Source organism: Dermacentor albipictus, chromosome 2 (assembly GCF_038994185.2).
Source record: "Dermacentor albipictus isolate Rhodes 1998 colony chromosome 2, USDA_Dalb.pri_finalv2, whole genome shotgun sequence".
In the NCBI taxonomy this organism is placed as follows: domain Eukaryota; kingdom Metazoa; phylum Arthropoda; class Arachnida; order Ixodida; family Ixodidae; genus Dermacentor; species Dermacentor albipictus.
In genome coordinates, this window is record NC_091822.1 from 126,704,816 (window position 1) to 126,717,280 (window position 12,465).

A 12,465-nucleotide genomic window follows, 5' to 3' on the forward strand; every position below is an offset into this window, starting at 1 on the left:
GTCTAGTCGAGAAGCGCAAAAGATTTGTTCCCGGTGGAGAATTCAAAGTAATTGTTAGAGCATCCAATAACGTGCGACATATTTCGAAGCACCGCCAGGCCTCGGCGAGCCCCAACCCACGGACCAGTCCGAGTTGTAGCTTTGGTGTCCCCGTTGCCGCTTTGGTGTTCTGGAGGCGCCGCCAGTAATGCGAAATAACGGCACGTTGTTACAATTAGTAAAAAAACACGATTGAATAAATATAGCTACGTCCATGCGCCAACTTGTGACTTGTAGCGGGGGAAGTTCAGCACTACCGCGCCCCGCGACTTCTGCACCACCAGTCAGAACTTTGCCTCTGAACGTACGTCGGACATACTAGAGAGTTTTAGCCCAGCGGGTTTACGGCCAGCGGAGCGGAGCGGTCTCCACCGTTGCGCCAGCGGAGCGACTCGCGAAAAAAGAATTTTAGCTCAGCGGATCACCCGCTCGAGCGGGGTAAAGAGCGGGGCGCTCTGCTGCCCCACCTAGTGGTTCGAATAGGAGTTACTGAGAAATGAAATTGAATTACGCTTGCTTTTATTATGCAAGAAATGTTGAATAAAGATATATTACATGTTCTCAGTGCATTATTTGTTAATAATGTACTGAGTACTAATGTACGGGTCAGCGCGGCAGTCGCCATCTTCGATGCAGAACTGCCGGCGTTCATGTTCGCGGCTGCCGTCTTGCATTTCCCATACACGCCCGCACGTCCGTTCCGCCCTCGTCCGGTCGCGTGCGGATAGCTCTCTACTGGTGAGCGAGGAGCGGACGCAAGTTTCCCGTCCGGCCGCCTGCTCGTCTCTCATTGGCTGGTCCGAGGCGGATAGTTCGGCTGTCGTCACAGCAAACATGGCGCGTGCTCGAAGCGAAGCGAAGCAGGGACGCAAGGCCTAGGCTACAGCCGCGTCAGAAACAGTCTATTTTTTTCTCCTGTTTGTGATTTTTACCAGAGATATGTGGCACCCACGGAGATAGTCATCGGAAGAAGCAAGCCGGTGTACGCTTCCAGACCTCATCAGTGCGTGCGATCGCCAACAGAAACAGACGGAGCGCAGGAAGTGTGTGTTGTGTTTACGAGAGCCTCGGAAGAAATATTTCAAGCCGTCGACTTCGTGATTTCTTGTGCCATGCTTCGCGTGTGCGTCGCAGACGAGAACTCCATCACATACACGTGCATTCTGAGCAGCACACACGTTCAAGTCGTGGCGAAATAAGTAGCGTCCGATTTGCGCACCCAGCGTACACGTTTGGTTTCTGCTCTGTGTATGCCGATCGTTGCCGCGGTGTGGTGAACGCCAGCCCTTCGCAACTTACCAAAAGTAACGATACGATCAGTAGCGATAAGTTTTTATCGCCTGGTTATCGCTGCCATTCTGCGTGTGCTGTACTGCGTATGAGCCGTTCTGCCGGCTGCGATGCGCCGTGGTGACCGCGACGTTCGAGCTGTGCTCTTGCCGTTATGAAGTGCGTTTGCGAGCTACAAATCGTGATATATATGTGCGATGTGTTGCAGCGTTACTGGGTGTAGAAGTGGTCGTACTACGCGATGTTCGTGTGCTCAGAAGTGAGCTGAGCATAAGTGTTGCCGATTGCGTTTTCTTATGTAGTAGCCCGATAGAGAAGCCCTATCACACCGGCCTTTTCTGCTTCGTACATCTATCGTTTGTTTCAAAAGTTGTTACTGCATGGTTAAAGATGCTTCTATCGGTGGGGGGAAATTAGGGAACAACATTATAATTGCATACGTCAAGACGTTCAGCGCTGTCGTGAAATGTGGACGCGCCTGAGAGCACTAATGTCATGAATGCAATTAAAATTTCCCGAGACAGTATTAAGAGAACGGTTAAAAAAGAAAACATATGAGAAGGTAAGCACAGCAGCTTGTGAACCCGCTCCTATAATACCTCGACACGCGTCTGTTTGTAAATGTATGTTTTCTTGCGTTTGTCAATTTTTTTTCTATTTTCCAGATTTCTTTACGTTGGAGTTCTTCTTAGTTCTCGCATTTGTGTGTGAATACGTGCCTGTTTCCATGCGTGCTTGCGCTTACCATTATTTCTGTCCTTTTATATTATATTAGCATTTGCTTTTGCTAGTTTTCTTTCAGGAAAGTCATTAGACATTTTCATAAACCAATCTCATTCAAAGCGCTAACTCATGTACACGGCAGGGCAGGCCTCTTCCATCTCATTAAAACCTTTCTCACTGGTCTACCTCGTCTTCTCAGTCTGCCTACTCGCTGTGTTTTCTGTCCTTGGTTCTTGTGTTGTTGCTGCAGTGTGATTAACCAACTTGCTCAAAACAGATTTTCATCGCCTATGAAAACAGAAAGGTTTAGAGATAGATTTTCTTAAAAGCGTCATGGGGGTTGCACAGCAACTTAGCCTCTTACCTCAGTTCATGTTTATGCATCAGTGCATGTGGCAGCTCGCCAGAAGTGCACATGAAAGGGTGCCATATTGTGAAACTGCACCTTGCTATGCTGTTGCATTTTTCATGCAATCAGTCTTAGTAAACGGATGGTTTCGCTGCCCATCACATATGATGGCAAAAAAGTTCAACACGAATAACATTGTGCAGTGGGGTGTCATTTCCTGTCTGATGCTTTTGTCGTTGCAAAGACATTTTTCAGTAAATGGAGCCCAGCAAAGCAGTGCACTGATAGCTTTTGCAACTTTCACCATTTATTACTTCACAAATGTCATTGTTTGAACCTGGCCGTCGATCACTATGCCGATGGCTTGTGAATTAAATAATTGCCTCAATAAAACACATTCAACTTCACTCAGAATTTTTTAGTACAAACAATGCTAGCAAAGCTATTCAGGGTGAATAATTGTGCTTACATTGGTGTTACTTGCCGTGAGATAAACAAATACAACAATGGCTGCGACATGACTGTGATTTGACGTGCAGACTGCTAATGGTGCATTTCAAGCGTGCCCTCGACTACTGCTATTAATAGTTACCCGACTGAGTATTTTGGGCCTAACTAAGCTAATGATGTTTGATAATTGTTCTCCTATTCGCATTACTTGCCTTGGCCAGGTAACCAAAATATACAATGCCACCGCATGAATGTGTGTTTGCATGCAAGCTGCCAACAGTGGCTGTCATTTTCGCATGGAGTGCTGCCGTTTCACCAACAGTGGCGACGACTTGCCTGCGCTTTCACGTGCAGACTGCTAATGGTGCCTTTCAAGCGTGCCCTCGACTACTGCTATGAATAGTTACCCGACTGAGTATTTTGGGCCTGACTAAGCTAATGATGTTTGATAATTGTTCTCCTATTCGCATTACTTGCCTGGGCCAGGTAACCAAAATAAACAATGCCACCACATGAATGTGTGTTTGCATGCAAGCTGCCAACAGTGGCTGTCATTTTCGCATTGAGTGCTGCCGTTTCACCAACAGTGGCGACGACTTGACTGCGCTTTGACGTGCAGACTGCTAATGGTGCCTTTCAAGCGTGCCCTCGACTACTGCTATGAATAGTTACCCGACTGAGTATTTTGGGCCTAACTAAGCTAATGATGTTTGATAATTGTTCTCCTATTCGCATTACTTGCCTGGGCCAGGTAACCAAAATAAACAATGCCACCACATGAATGTGTGTTTGCATGCAAGCTGCCAACAGTGGCTGTCATTTTCGCATTGAGTGCTGCCATTTCACCAACAGTGGCGACGACTTGACTGCGCTTTGACGTGCAGACTGCTAATGGTGCCTTTCAAGCGTGCCCTCGACTACTTCTATTAACAGTTACCCGAATTAGTATTTTGGGCCTCACTAAGCTAATGATGTTTCATAATTGTTCTCTTATTCACATTACTTGCCTGGGCCAGGTAACCAAAATAAACAATGCCACCACATGAATGTGTGTTTGCATGCAAACTGCTAAAGTGGCGGTCAATTTCGCGTTGACTACTGCTGTTTCACCTACAATGGCTACGACATAGCTGCGGTTTGAAGTGCAGATGCTGAAGGTGCCTTTCAAGCATACCCCGATGACTGTTATTTCATGGTGTACTTGATGTACACAAACGTGTACAGCTATTATAAAAATTAAAATAGCATTACAACATTGGCTCATGTCATTTAGAACATACTCAAAAATTTTTAGAAGTGGAAACAAAGTTTCCACTTACCATATGCTCATCGGATACAAAGGCTCAACTCTTTGTATCCCAGCTGCAACACATGTTGCCATTAGGAAGAGCTGCACCACAACTTCTGTGCTGTAGTTGGACCCCACTGAAACACGTGTTACATCAGTGCTTTGATACAGCCACACAGATTGCACAACCTGAGCAGCAGTTACCCGCCGTGATTGCTTAGTGGTTGTGGTGTTTGGCTGCTAAGCATGTGGCTACGGGATCGACTGCCAGCCACAGCGGCTGCATGCAGAGGAAGATGATTTACGTATGTAACAGTTACTCATCCCTTGAAATGTGAATGACCCAAACCTTCGCGAGCATATCAGTCGCAACCATCCAGCAGCACAAGTGGGAACACTTGTGCTATCACAAACGAAAACAAGTAGAATAGTACCACCGTCTCAGCTGGTTTGTTGTGATTACCTTGCCTGCAAGTTTCTTGTTTATATTGGATAGGCTTCCTACTTCCTACAAATAGCTTGTATACATATTTGACCTGCACCACAAAGAGCTGATGTGACAAAAATGTGTACACCGTAGTGTTATGTTGCTTTTCATGGTGTCTCAGTTTACTTAATACAGTTTTGAATTTACAGATTGCTTCACATGTTTATAGCTAAACACCACTGAAAACTACTTGCATTGTGACTGCGAGGTCACAACACGAGGATTTGTGTGGTATCCCTCCTGTTCGTCGGTGTGTCCTTGCACTATAAATGTAAAATGTCACACCTGCAAACCTGAGCATCCACCCTTACATTTCAAACACTTTTTTGAATGCTCGGCAGTTATGCTTACAAGCACATTGTGACAGCAAATCTACACCACCTTAATTTAAGTGCGATGTAAAGGATTGTTTGTGCATATCCAAGCTGTTCTAGCGTGCCTACAGGGATACAGCATTGTCCAGTGGCACCATATAGTTCAGGCGTAACAGTGAACTAGTAAACAAAACGGCTGATAATACTAAGCTGACCCATATGTAGGAGCATTATTTTTATCTAACCCACATGCAAAGTTTCTTTCAGTGTACTGAATAACCGCAGCTTTGATTTACCAAGTTATATTAGTGCACACAAAGAGCGCTGAAGCAAAGTCTGTACAATGGTGAGAAATGTGCCAAGGAATGAAAGATTACTTGTGATGTGTGGATTTGAATAGCAGATGTGAATGCATACCCAATTCACCAGTATGCATGTTTTCTTTTGGAACAATTTTACATTTGGCACAGAGGCTGAGCCACTGCGGCCTCTTGACTGCAAATTTCTGTGCTCTCACAGTGCTAATGGGAGTATCGTTCATTTGGCTACCCAAATAGTGTATAGGTAATAGAGCACTACAATCTTTCAGTTTTACGCAGAACACCTTGTGCATTATTCACAAAACTGAACCTAAGGAACTATTCGCTGGTTTGTTATGGAAATAAAAAAATGACAAAGAATGTTTCCTCGCTTTTTGTGTGGCCCTGTCTTCTGCCCTACGCACCTTCATTTCATTGTCATGTGCATGTTAAAACAGCAACTAAGTAAGAAAGACAAACACAAAACTACTAACTACATCAACCTTTTCACACCACAAGAGGTCACTGAGCTCACTGCTAAGCTACACTTGATAATGTCGGTTTGCTCTCAAATAAATACAGGCACTAGCCAGCTGTTTATGTTATGCTATGCATTTTTCATTTTCCTAAAATATGGCTGTGCTTGAGCTAGCAAGGTTGTTACTACATAAATACATAAACAACATGCAGCTCATGCCCAACTAACTCATATAACCTGATTAGAGCTTATTTTTTATAAGTAGAGTAATCAAAATAGAACACGCATGTATGATGCCGACAGTATCAAACAATCTCGAGTCGAATATCCTTGTTTGGTGCCATGGGTGAGAGAGGGAGCATGCCTGTCAAGGTACTGCTTAATTTTGTGTGCTTTGGTAATGTTTGTACATTGTTGAAATGTTAAATTAGGTATGTTAAGTAGTAAGCTGGCAACATATTGGGTAGCCAGGCTGGCAAGAAAGAATGCAATTGTTTGATTTCACTCAAAATAAGTTTTCCTATCAGCAATGTAAATTATATGCTTTCAAATAAGTACTCCCCTTGGAAACATAATAATATATGGGGTTTTACGTGCCAAAACCACTTTCTGATTATGAGGCACGCCGTAGTGGGGGACTCCGGAAATTTTGACCACCTGGGGTTCTTTAAAATTTCCGGAGTCCCCCACTACGGCGTGCCTCATAATCAGAAAGTGGTTTTGGCACGTAAAACCCCATATATTATTATGTTTCCAAGGGGAGTACTTATTTGAAAGCATATCTGGAAACATATCTCATGAGTATGCATATATCTGCATAAGGTCACCGCTATACATACATATTACTTTAAGCCAGTCATAATGAATTGTAGATTCACTGCTTAACCTTCAATTCCTTGCTGCATGAAGTTAACCACTTATGCATAACTTTTTTTTTTGCACACGGTGAGAACTTCAGTCATCGCTGAGCAAATAATTTAAGGAAAATGCATTCCATGAATCCAACTGCTTTAAGCACTCTCTTAAAATTGGCAGAGTGAAAAAAAAAAGCACGAGCAAGCGTGTCAGCAAGCTGTACTCGGAGCCTCACACGCGTGCTCAGTGGTAAAAAGGTGCGTCTTGGCGACCTACGCAAATGCATTCCGCGACAGATGTGCGTGCGTTCCGTATTCTTGCAAGCTGTCACTAGCACTACAGAAACCGCGCCACCGCGCTTCCGGCGACACTCTCAGTTTCGCGTGACGTAGAACGCATCACGTTGGATAATTAGAGAGGTTTTGTTCAACCAGCCAAGGCAGCGTGCACTGAAAGTAATCATCCGAGAATACGTCGCGTGCTGCGACGTGATGCGATTGCAATACATCTGTAAAAGGTGGCGCAGATAAGACGACTGTGCAATGTTTCGAAGAAGGATGACGGTGCCAATGCAACACATACGGCTGAAGAACAGAATGCGGCAGCCTAGAGTCGCCTTTTCACCGGAACGCGGAAACTTGAAATCAGATCTGCAAAAATATGCCAGTGTCGTCTGCTGTCAAAGGTCGTTGCCAACCTTGAACACCTTTGCTCCGCCGAACGGTTGCCAGCTGTCAACAGGCCGCGTCGCCCAATAGGAGTGCGCGTGCGTTCCGGTCGTGCGGATTGAGCGTGCATCGAATTTTGCGACACCTTCCGCCTTTCGGGCTTCCGCACGCGGCCGGGCGAGGGCGGAACGGACGGGCGGAGCGACCATGTACGGGCCCTTACGCACGCTCGCGCGCTGCGTATACCCTCCGCTGGGGAGTGCTTTCCAGCGGGCGTAAACGCTGCTCCGTAAAACCGCTGGCCGCCTCAGCGTTGTGCGCATGCGCAATCGCGTCTCCGCTCGCCCGCTCCGCTCCGCTGGCCGTAAACCCGCTGGGCTAAAACTCTCTACTTTCTCGCGCCTACCGCGCTGGTGCTGAGTCCGTCATCGTACCGGCGGCCTTTCAGCCACCGGCGTTTAACCGCGGTTGCTAAGGCGCTCTGCCTTCTAGATCTTCAATATATGCGACCCGGGCTCTACTACGGTCGCTACTGCTCCCACAGAAACATCTGTGATGTTATTTACAAGGTGCATTGCCGTAAGGCACGAGAAAGCTATGATCCGCCACGACTGACTTAGCACGAGCGCCACAGGTGCGAGACAGTCTGTCCGACGCAGCGGTCGCCAAATCGGGCATCAGTGCCCGCTGCTTCACCTATTTTACAGCGCCGGCAGCCAGCGTCCGAGCGTAAACAAACTCGACCCCATTCCGCGATGCCGGCACGCCTAGGGACAAACGCCTACAACACGCGCTAAGAAACCTCCTCCGTAGTGCCTAGGCAGAGTCAAGGAGCAAAAGTCCCCAGATTTTCTCTCTCGCGCCCGCTCTTACTCGCGCCGGCGCACAAACGGCTGACGATCCCTCAAGTGAACGTCTCGTGTCGCAAAGTGCAGGGTAATTGACCGCGCGTGAGCAGCATGAAGTGCGCCTCAGTGGTGTGTCTTTTCGACCTTTTTGTTCTGTTGACCATGGTCCAAGCGCGTATACACTAGGAAGAACTGCACAGTTGCGTACTGAAATTTGGAGCTGTGCTTCTGACTACTATTTTTGGTACCTTAGTTCGCCTAGGCAACATTTCGGTAGTTAATTTTCAGACATGTTTGTATCGCTTGGTTTCTAGCGCACCTCTTCAAGTGTCGGAGATATTTCTCATTTGCAATGCTTATCTCGAAGTCTCCAGCAGCATTATGTTTTTTTTGCACTTTCGTGGTGTCAAAAGCTGCCTGAGCAAGTTGCTTATCATTCCATCTCGGGATTCTGCTTGTGTGGATATTCCTTTAGTATATATTTTTAAAAATAACTAGAAAGTACTGGCTTTCCATCTTGAATCTCGTGGTCCCAGGTGCAGGTGCTGGCATGCAGGTCATGCCCTTTTGGTCATTCATTAGTCTGTCATATTACTACATCCTACTAATCAGTTTTAGCCCTTTAAATATAACTGGCATTGTGACTGCTAGTCATTTTCTGAGTGTTAACACCTTTTTCTCATCACTTTTGTTTTAGTCAAGTTGAATCTTGAATAATTTTTATTATTTAAGTTCTTTTTTTTTACCACGTTTAACCTGTTTGTGTACAGCTAGAACTTGCAATGAATATTTTCGTACATGTACCTGGCTGGGTGCCAATCATCTTCGAAATAAAGCTTTATCAATTGTATACCTAAAATGTAACATTGATGTGACATTGTTAGTCCCACTTGTGTGTTTTGCCTGGTACTTACTGAACTCACTTTTTTTCATGTATACTATAGGCATTGCAGGATTTATATTGATTCACAAGGATCAGGTTTACGATTTTATGAGCCCAGTTTTCACATTTTAATGAATGCTAAGGCTATAAAAATGTTAACAGTGTCATCGGCCATACCATGCTGAATGCGCCGGTTCTCGTCCGAAAATGTTGACAGTCACTATAGCATACGCTAAGGAGGATGAAGGAGAAAGGCCGGGTGCTCACAAGACATTCTTTAAATTGTCATTCTCTTTCGAATGCATTTCCTATTGTTTTCTGCCACCAAAGGTGGTGGGTTGGAGTACCTTAATTACCTCGACCGTAATTAGCAGTGCCTCAGTTCGCCCTAATACCTGATGTCGTGGTTTCGACTCCCACCACAGGTCGAGGGTTTGTCTTAATTAACTGTACCTGTACCTTAACTTCGCCCTAATTACCACCAAATCATAGGTTCGAATAATTTAATGCTATCTTAATTAACGCCAAAGGTAGTGGGTTCGAATCTCGACCTTCACCAAGTCAATTGGAATCCAACTTGGAGATATGGCCGGTTCGCCCATATCTCCATCTTGGGTTGTGGGTTCAAGTGCCTTAACTTTGCCTTAATTGACAGGAAAGGTCGTGGGTTCCACTACCGGCCTTCACGATGTCAATTGAAATCCTACTTGAAGATATGGCTGGTTCGCCCATATCTCCAAGTGCGTTCGACTCCCACCAAAGGTGGTGGGTTAGAGTGCCCTAATTAGCTCTATCTCAATGAACTGTGCCTTAATTCGCTTTGCCCTATTTAACACCAAAGATTGAGGATTCAAGTCCCAATTTTGGTGCCATATAACGCCGGACATCGGATTTTTTTTTCTACCCATGAGTCATTTAAGGATTACACCCTAATAAGAGAGATACCGTATGACTGCTGCAATCTATATTTTGACATTTACACGTCAAAATATAGATTTCCAGTCGCGCCTACCCATGACAGAATGGGTAGGCGCGACTGAACGAGGACATAGAAAGAAGCAGATACGCAAAGCCAGCGCTAGTCTCTGTGTGTCTGCTTCTTTCTGCGTCCTCGTTGAGTCACGCTTACACATTCTATCATAGTTAATTTAGTTAGTAAGCGAATGTTTACAAGTTTACACGGCCGATAAAACCACTATCCTTACTTTGTACAGCTATCTACTAATTCGCTATCGTAATCGGTGCTTTGCCTATCGGGTGGAACTGCGAATTTTTTCTTAGTAATTAAGTGTTATACTAAACGACATAACGACTCCAAAATGCGACATTTCAGCAAAATTTGAGCAAGACCAGTGCAGCGATGAGGCGAAACCTATTTGCTTTTTTTTGTTTTTTTTTTTCGAACATGCGCAGCGAAATATGCAGGACCTTGTACGCATACAGTCTAGCCGCAACAATAAAGTAACAAGAAAGAACAGGAGGGGAAAGCAGAAAGCAGACCGTTGTATGTGGCCTTTTTGGACATTACAGGAGCATACGACAACGTAGACCGCAACATTTTGTGGGATATTCTGGAAGGGGAAGGCTTAGGTAACAATTTTCTACAGCTTTTGAGAGAGATTTACCTAGAAAATACCGTTTGCGTTGGGAAGGGATGAGAAGCGCGGAGAAAGTTCAAATCAACAAGGGACTGAGGCAGGGGTGCCCTTTATCCCCGCTGCTGTTTATGATGTACATGGTGAGGATGGAGAGGGTGCTAGAAGGAAGTAATATCGGGTTTAATCTCTCATACAAACAGGCAGGTACAGTAATAGAGCAGCAACTCCCAGGTTTATTTTATGCGGACGACATTGTATTGCTCGCTAACAAGCAAAGTGATTTGCAACGTCTGGCTAATATCTGTGGACAGGAAGGCGACAATTTAGGTTTGAAATTTAGTGTTAGAAAATGAGGTGTTATGGTATTCAATGAAAACAGTGAAATACAGACAGTGTAGATACAGGGCCAAGAAATACCTCGGGTAACAGAATATAAATACCTTGGTATATGGATAAACGAAGGCAATGGATATATGGAAACACAGGAAAAAACCATAACAGTCAAGGGGAAGAGAAATGCAGCCATAATGAAGCACAGAGCTCTATGGGGATACAATAGGTACGAGGTCCTCCGAGGTATGTGGAAAGGGGTAATGGTTCCAGGACTTACTTTTGGAAATGCGGTTGTTTGCTTTAAATCAAGGGTACAATCAGGGCTCGACGGAAACCAAAGGTCAGTGGGTCGCCTCGCATTGGGCGCTCACGGGAAGACCACAAATGAAGCTGTGCAGGGGGATATGGGCTGGACTAGTTTTGAAGTGAGGGAAGCTCGCAGCAAAATTGAGTATGAAGAACGGCTGAGAAATATGGAAGAAAGTAAATGGGCTGGGAGAGTGTTCAGGTACCTGTACAGGCAAAACATTGAGTCACAGTGGAGGAAAAGAACTAGGAAGCTTACCAGCAAGTATGCGACCTGTGGGGTGGGCAACACAGCAACAAAGACGGTCAAGCGGAAAGTCAGAGAGGCTGAATTAATCTCATGGGTGGCGGCAATGGAAAAGAAACCTGCCATGAGTAACTACTTAAGAGGAAAAAACGAAATCAGGAAAGAAACCATTTATGATAACTCAAAGGGAAGCTCATTACTTTTCGAAGCGAGATCGGGATGCCTTAGAACACGCACCTATAAAGCGAGATATAAGAAGGAAGAAGAAGCATGTGCTTGCTGCGGTAAAGCTAGGGAAACGACGGAGAGCATATTTTATTAGAATGTGAAGACGTCTACCCAGCGGTCGATTTAGGCACCACTGGCCTCCTTGAAGCCCTTCAGCGGGAGCAGTGGTAAAGCAAACAGGTCCGCAATAGACATTAGTAAGAGGCGATTGGAGGATTGGTGGAAGAAAAGTAGGGAAACGACAAAAGACGGAGACGTACAAAAACACAGTTCGCAATAGGGGATCAGCAAATTTGGACGTGGTAGTTCATAGTGTTTTTTTTTTTTTTTCCTTTCTCATTGGTTAACCTAGGTAGGATATTAGGCAGCATAGTAGCAAGAGCTTGGTGGCGCAACCCACCGCCCCGTTCCAAAGGGGACGCTCATAACATCCATCCATCCATCCATCCGGGGGGCTCTTTTAATGTGCGTTATTTGCATGGTTATTTGCGTCTTTCCTTCAACGTAAAAGCGGAACATCCTCATCAAAAGTGATCAGCTTCATTTCCTATTTGCAATAAATCACCATCATCATCATTAACGTTACTCTAGCCAATGCTCTAGTCATAGCTAGCCATAAAGATGTTTCGCTATTGGGCGCTGCTGGCGCGGTTGCTCGTTCAAAACAGGAGCGTAATACCATCTATATGGTAATACTATAATTAACCGTTTCCTGCCGTTTCAAGCGAACGCGGCGAGCGTTCGAGTACGACGCTTTGCTTATCTGACAGGCAACGCGCTTA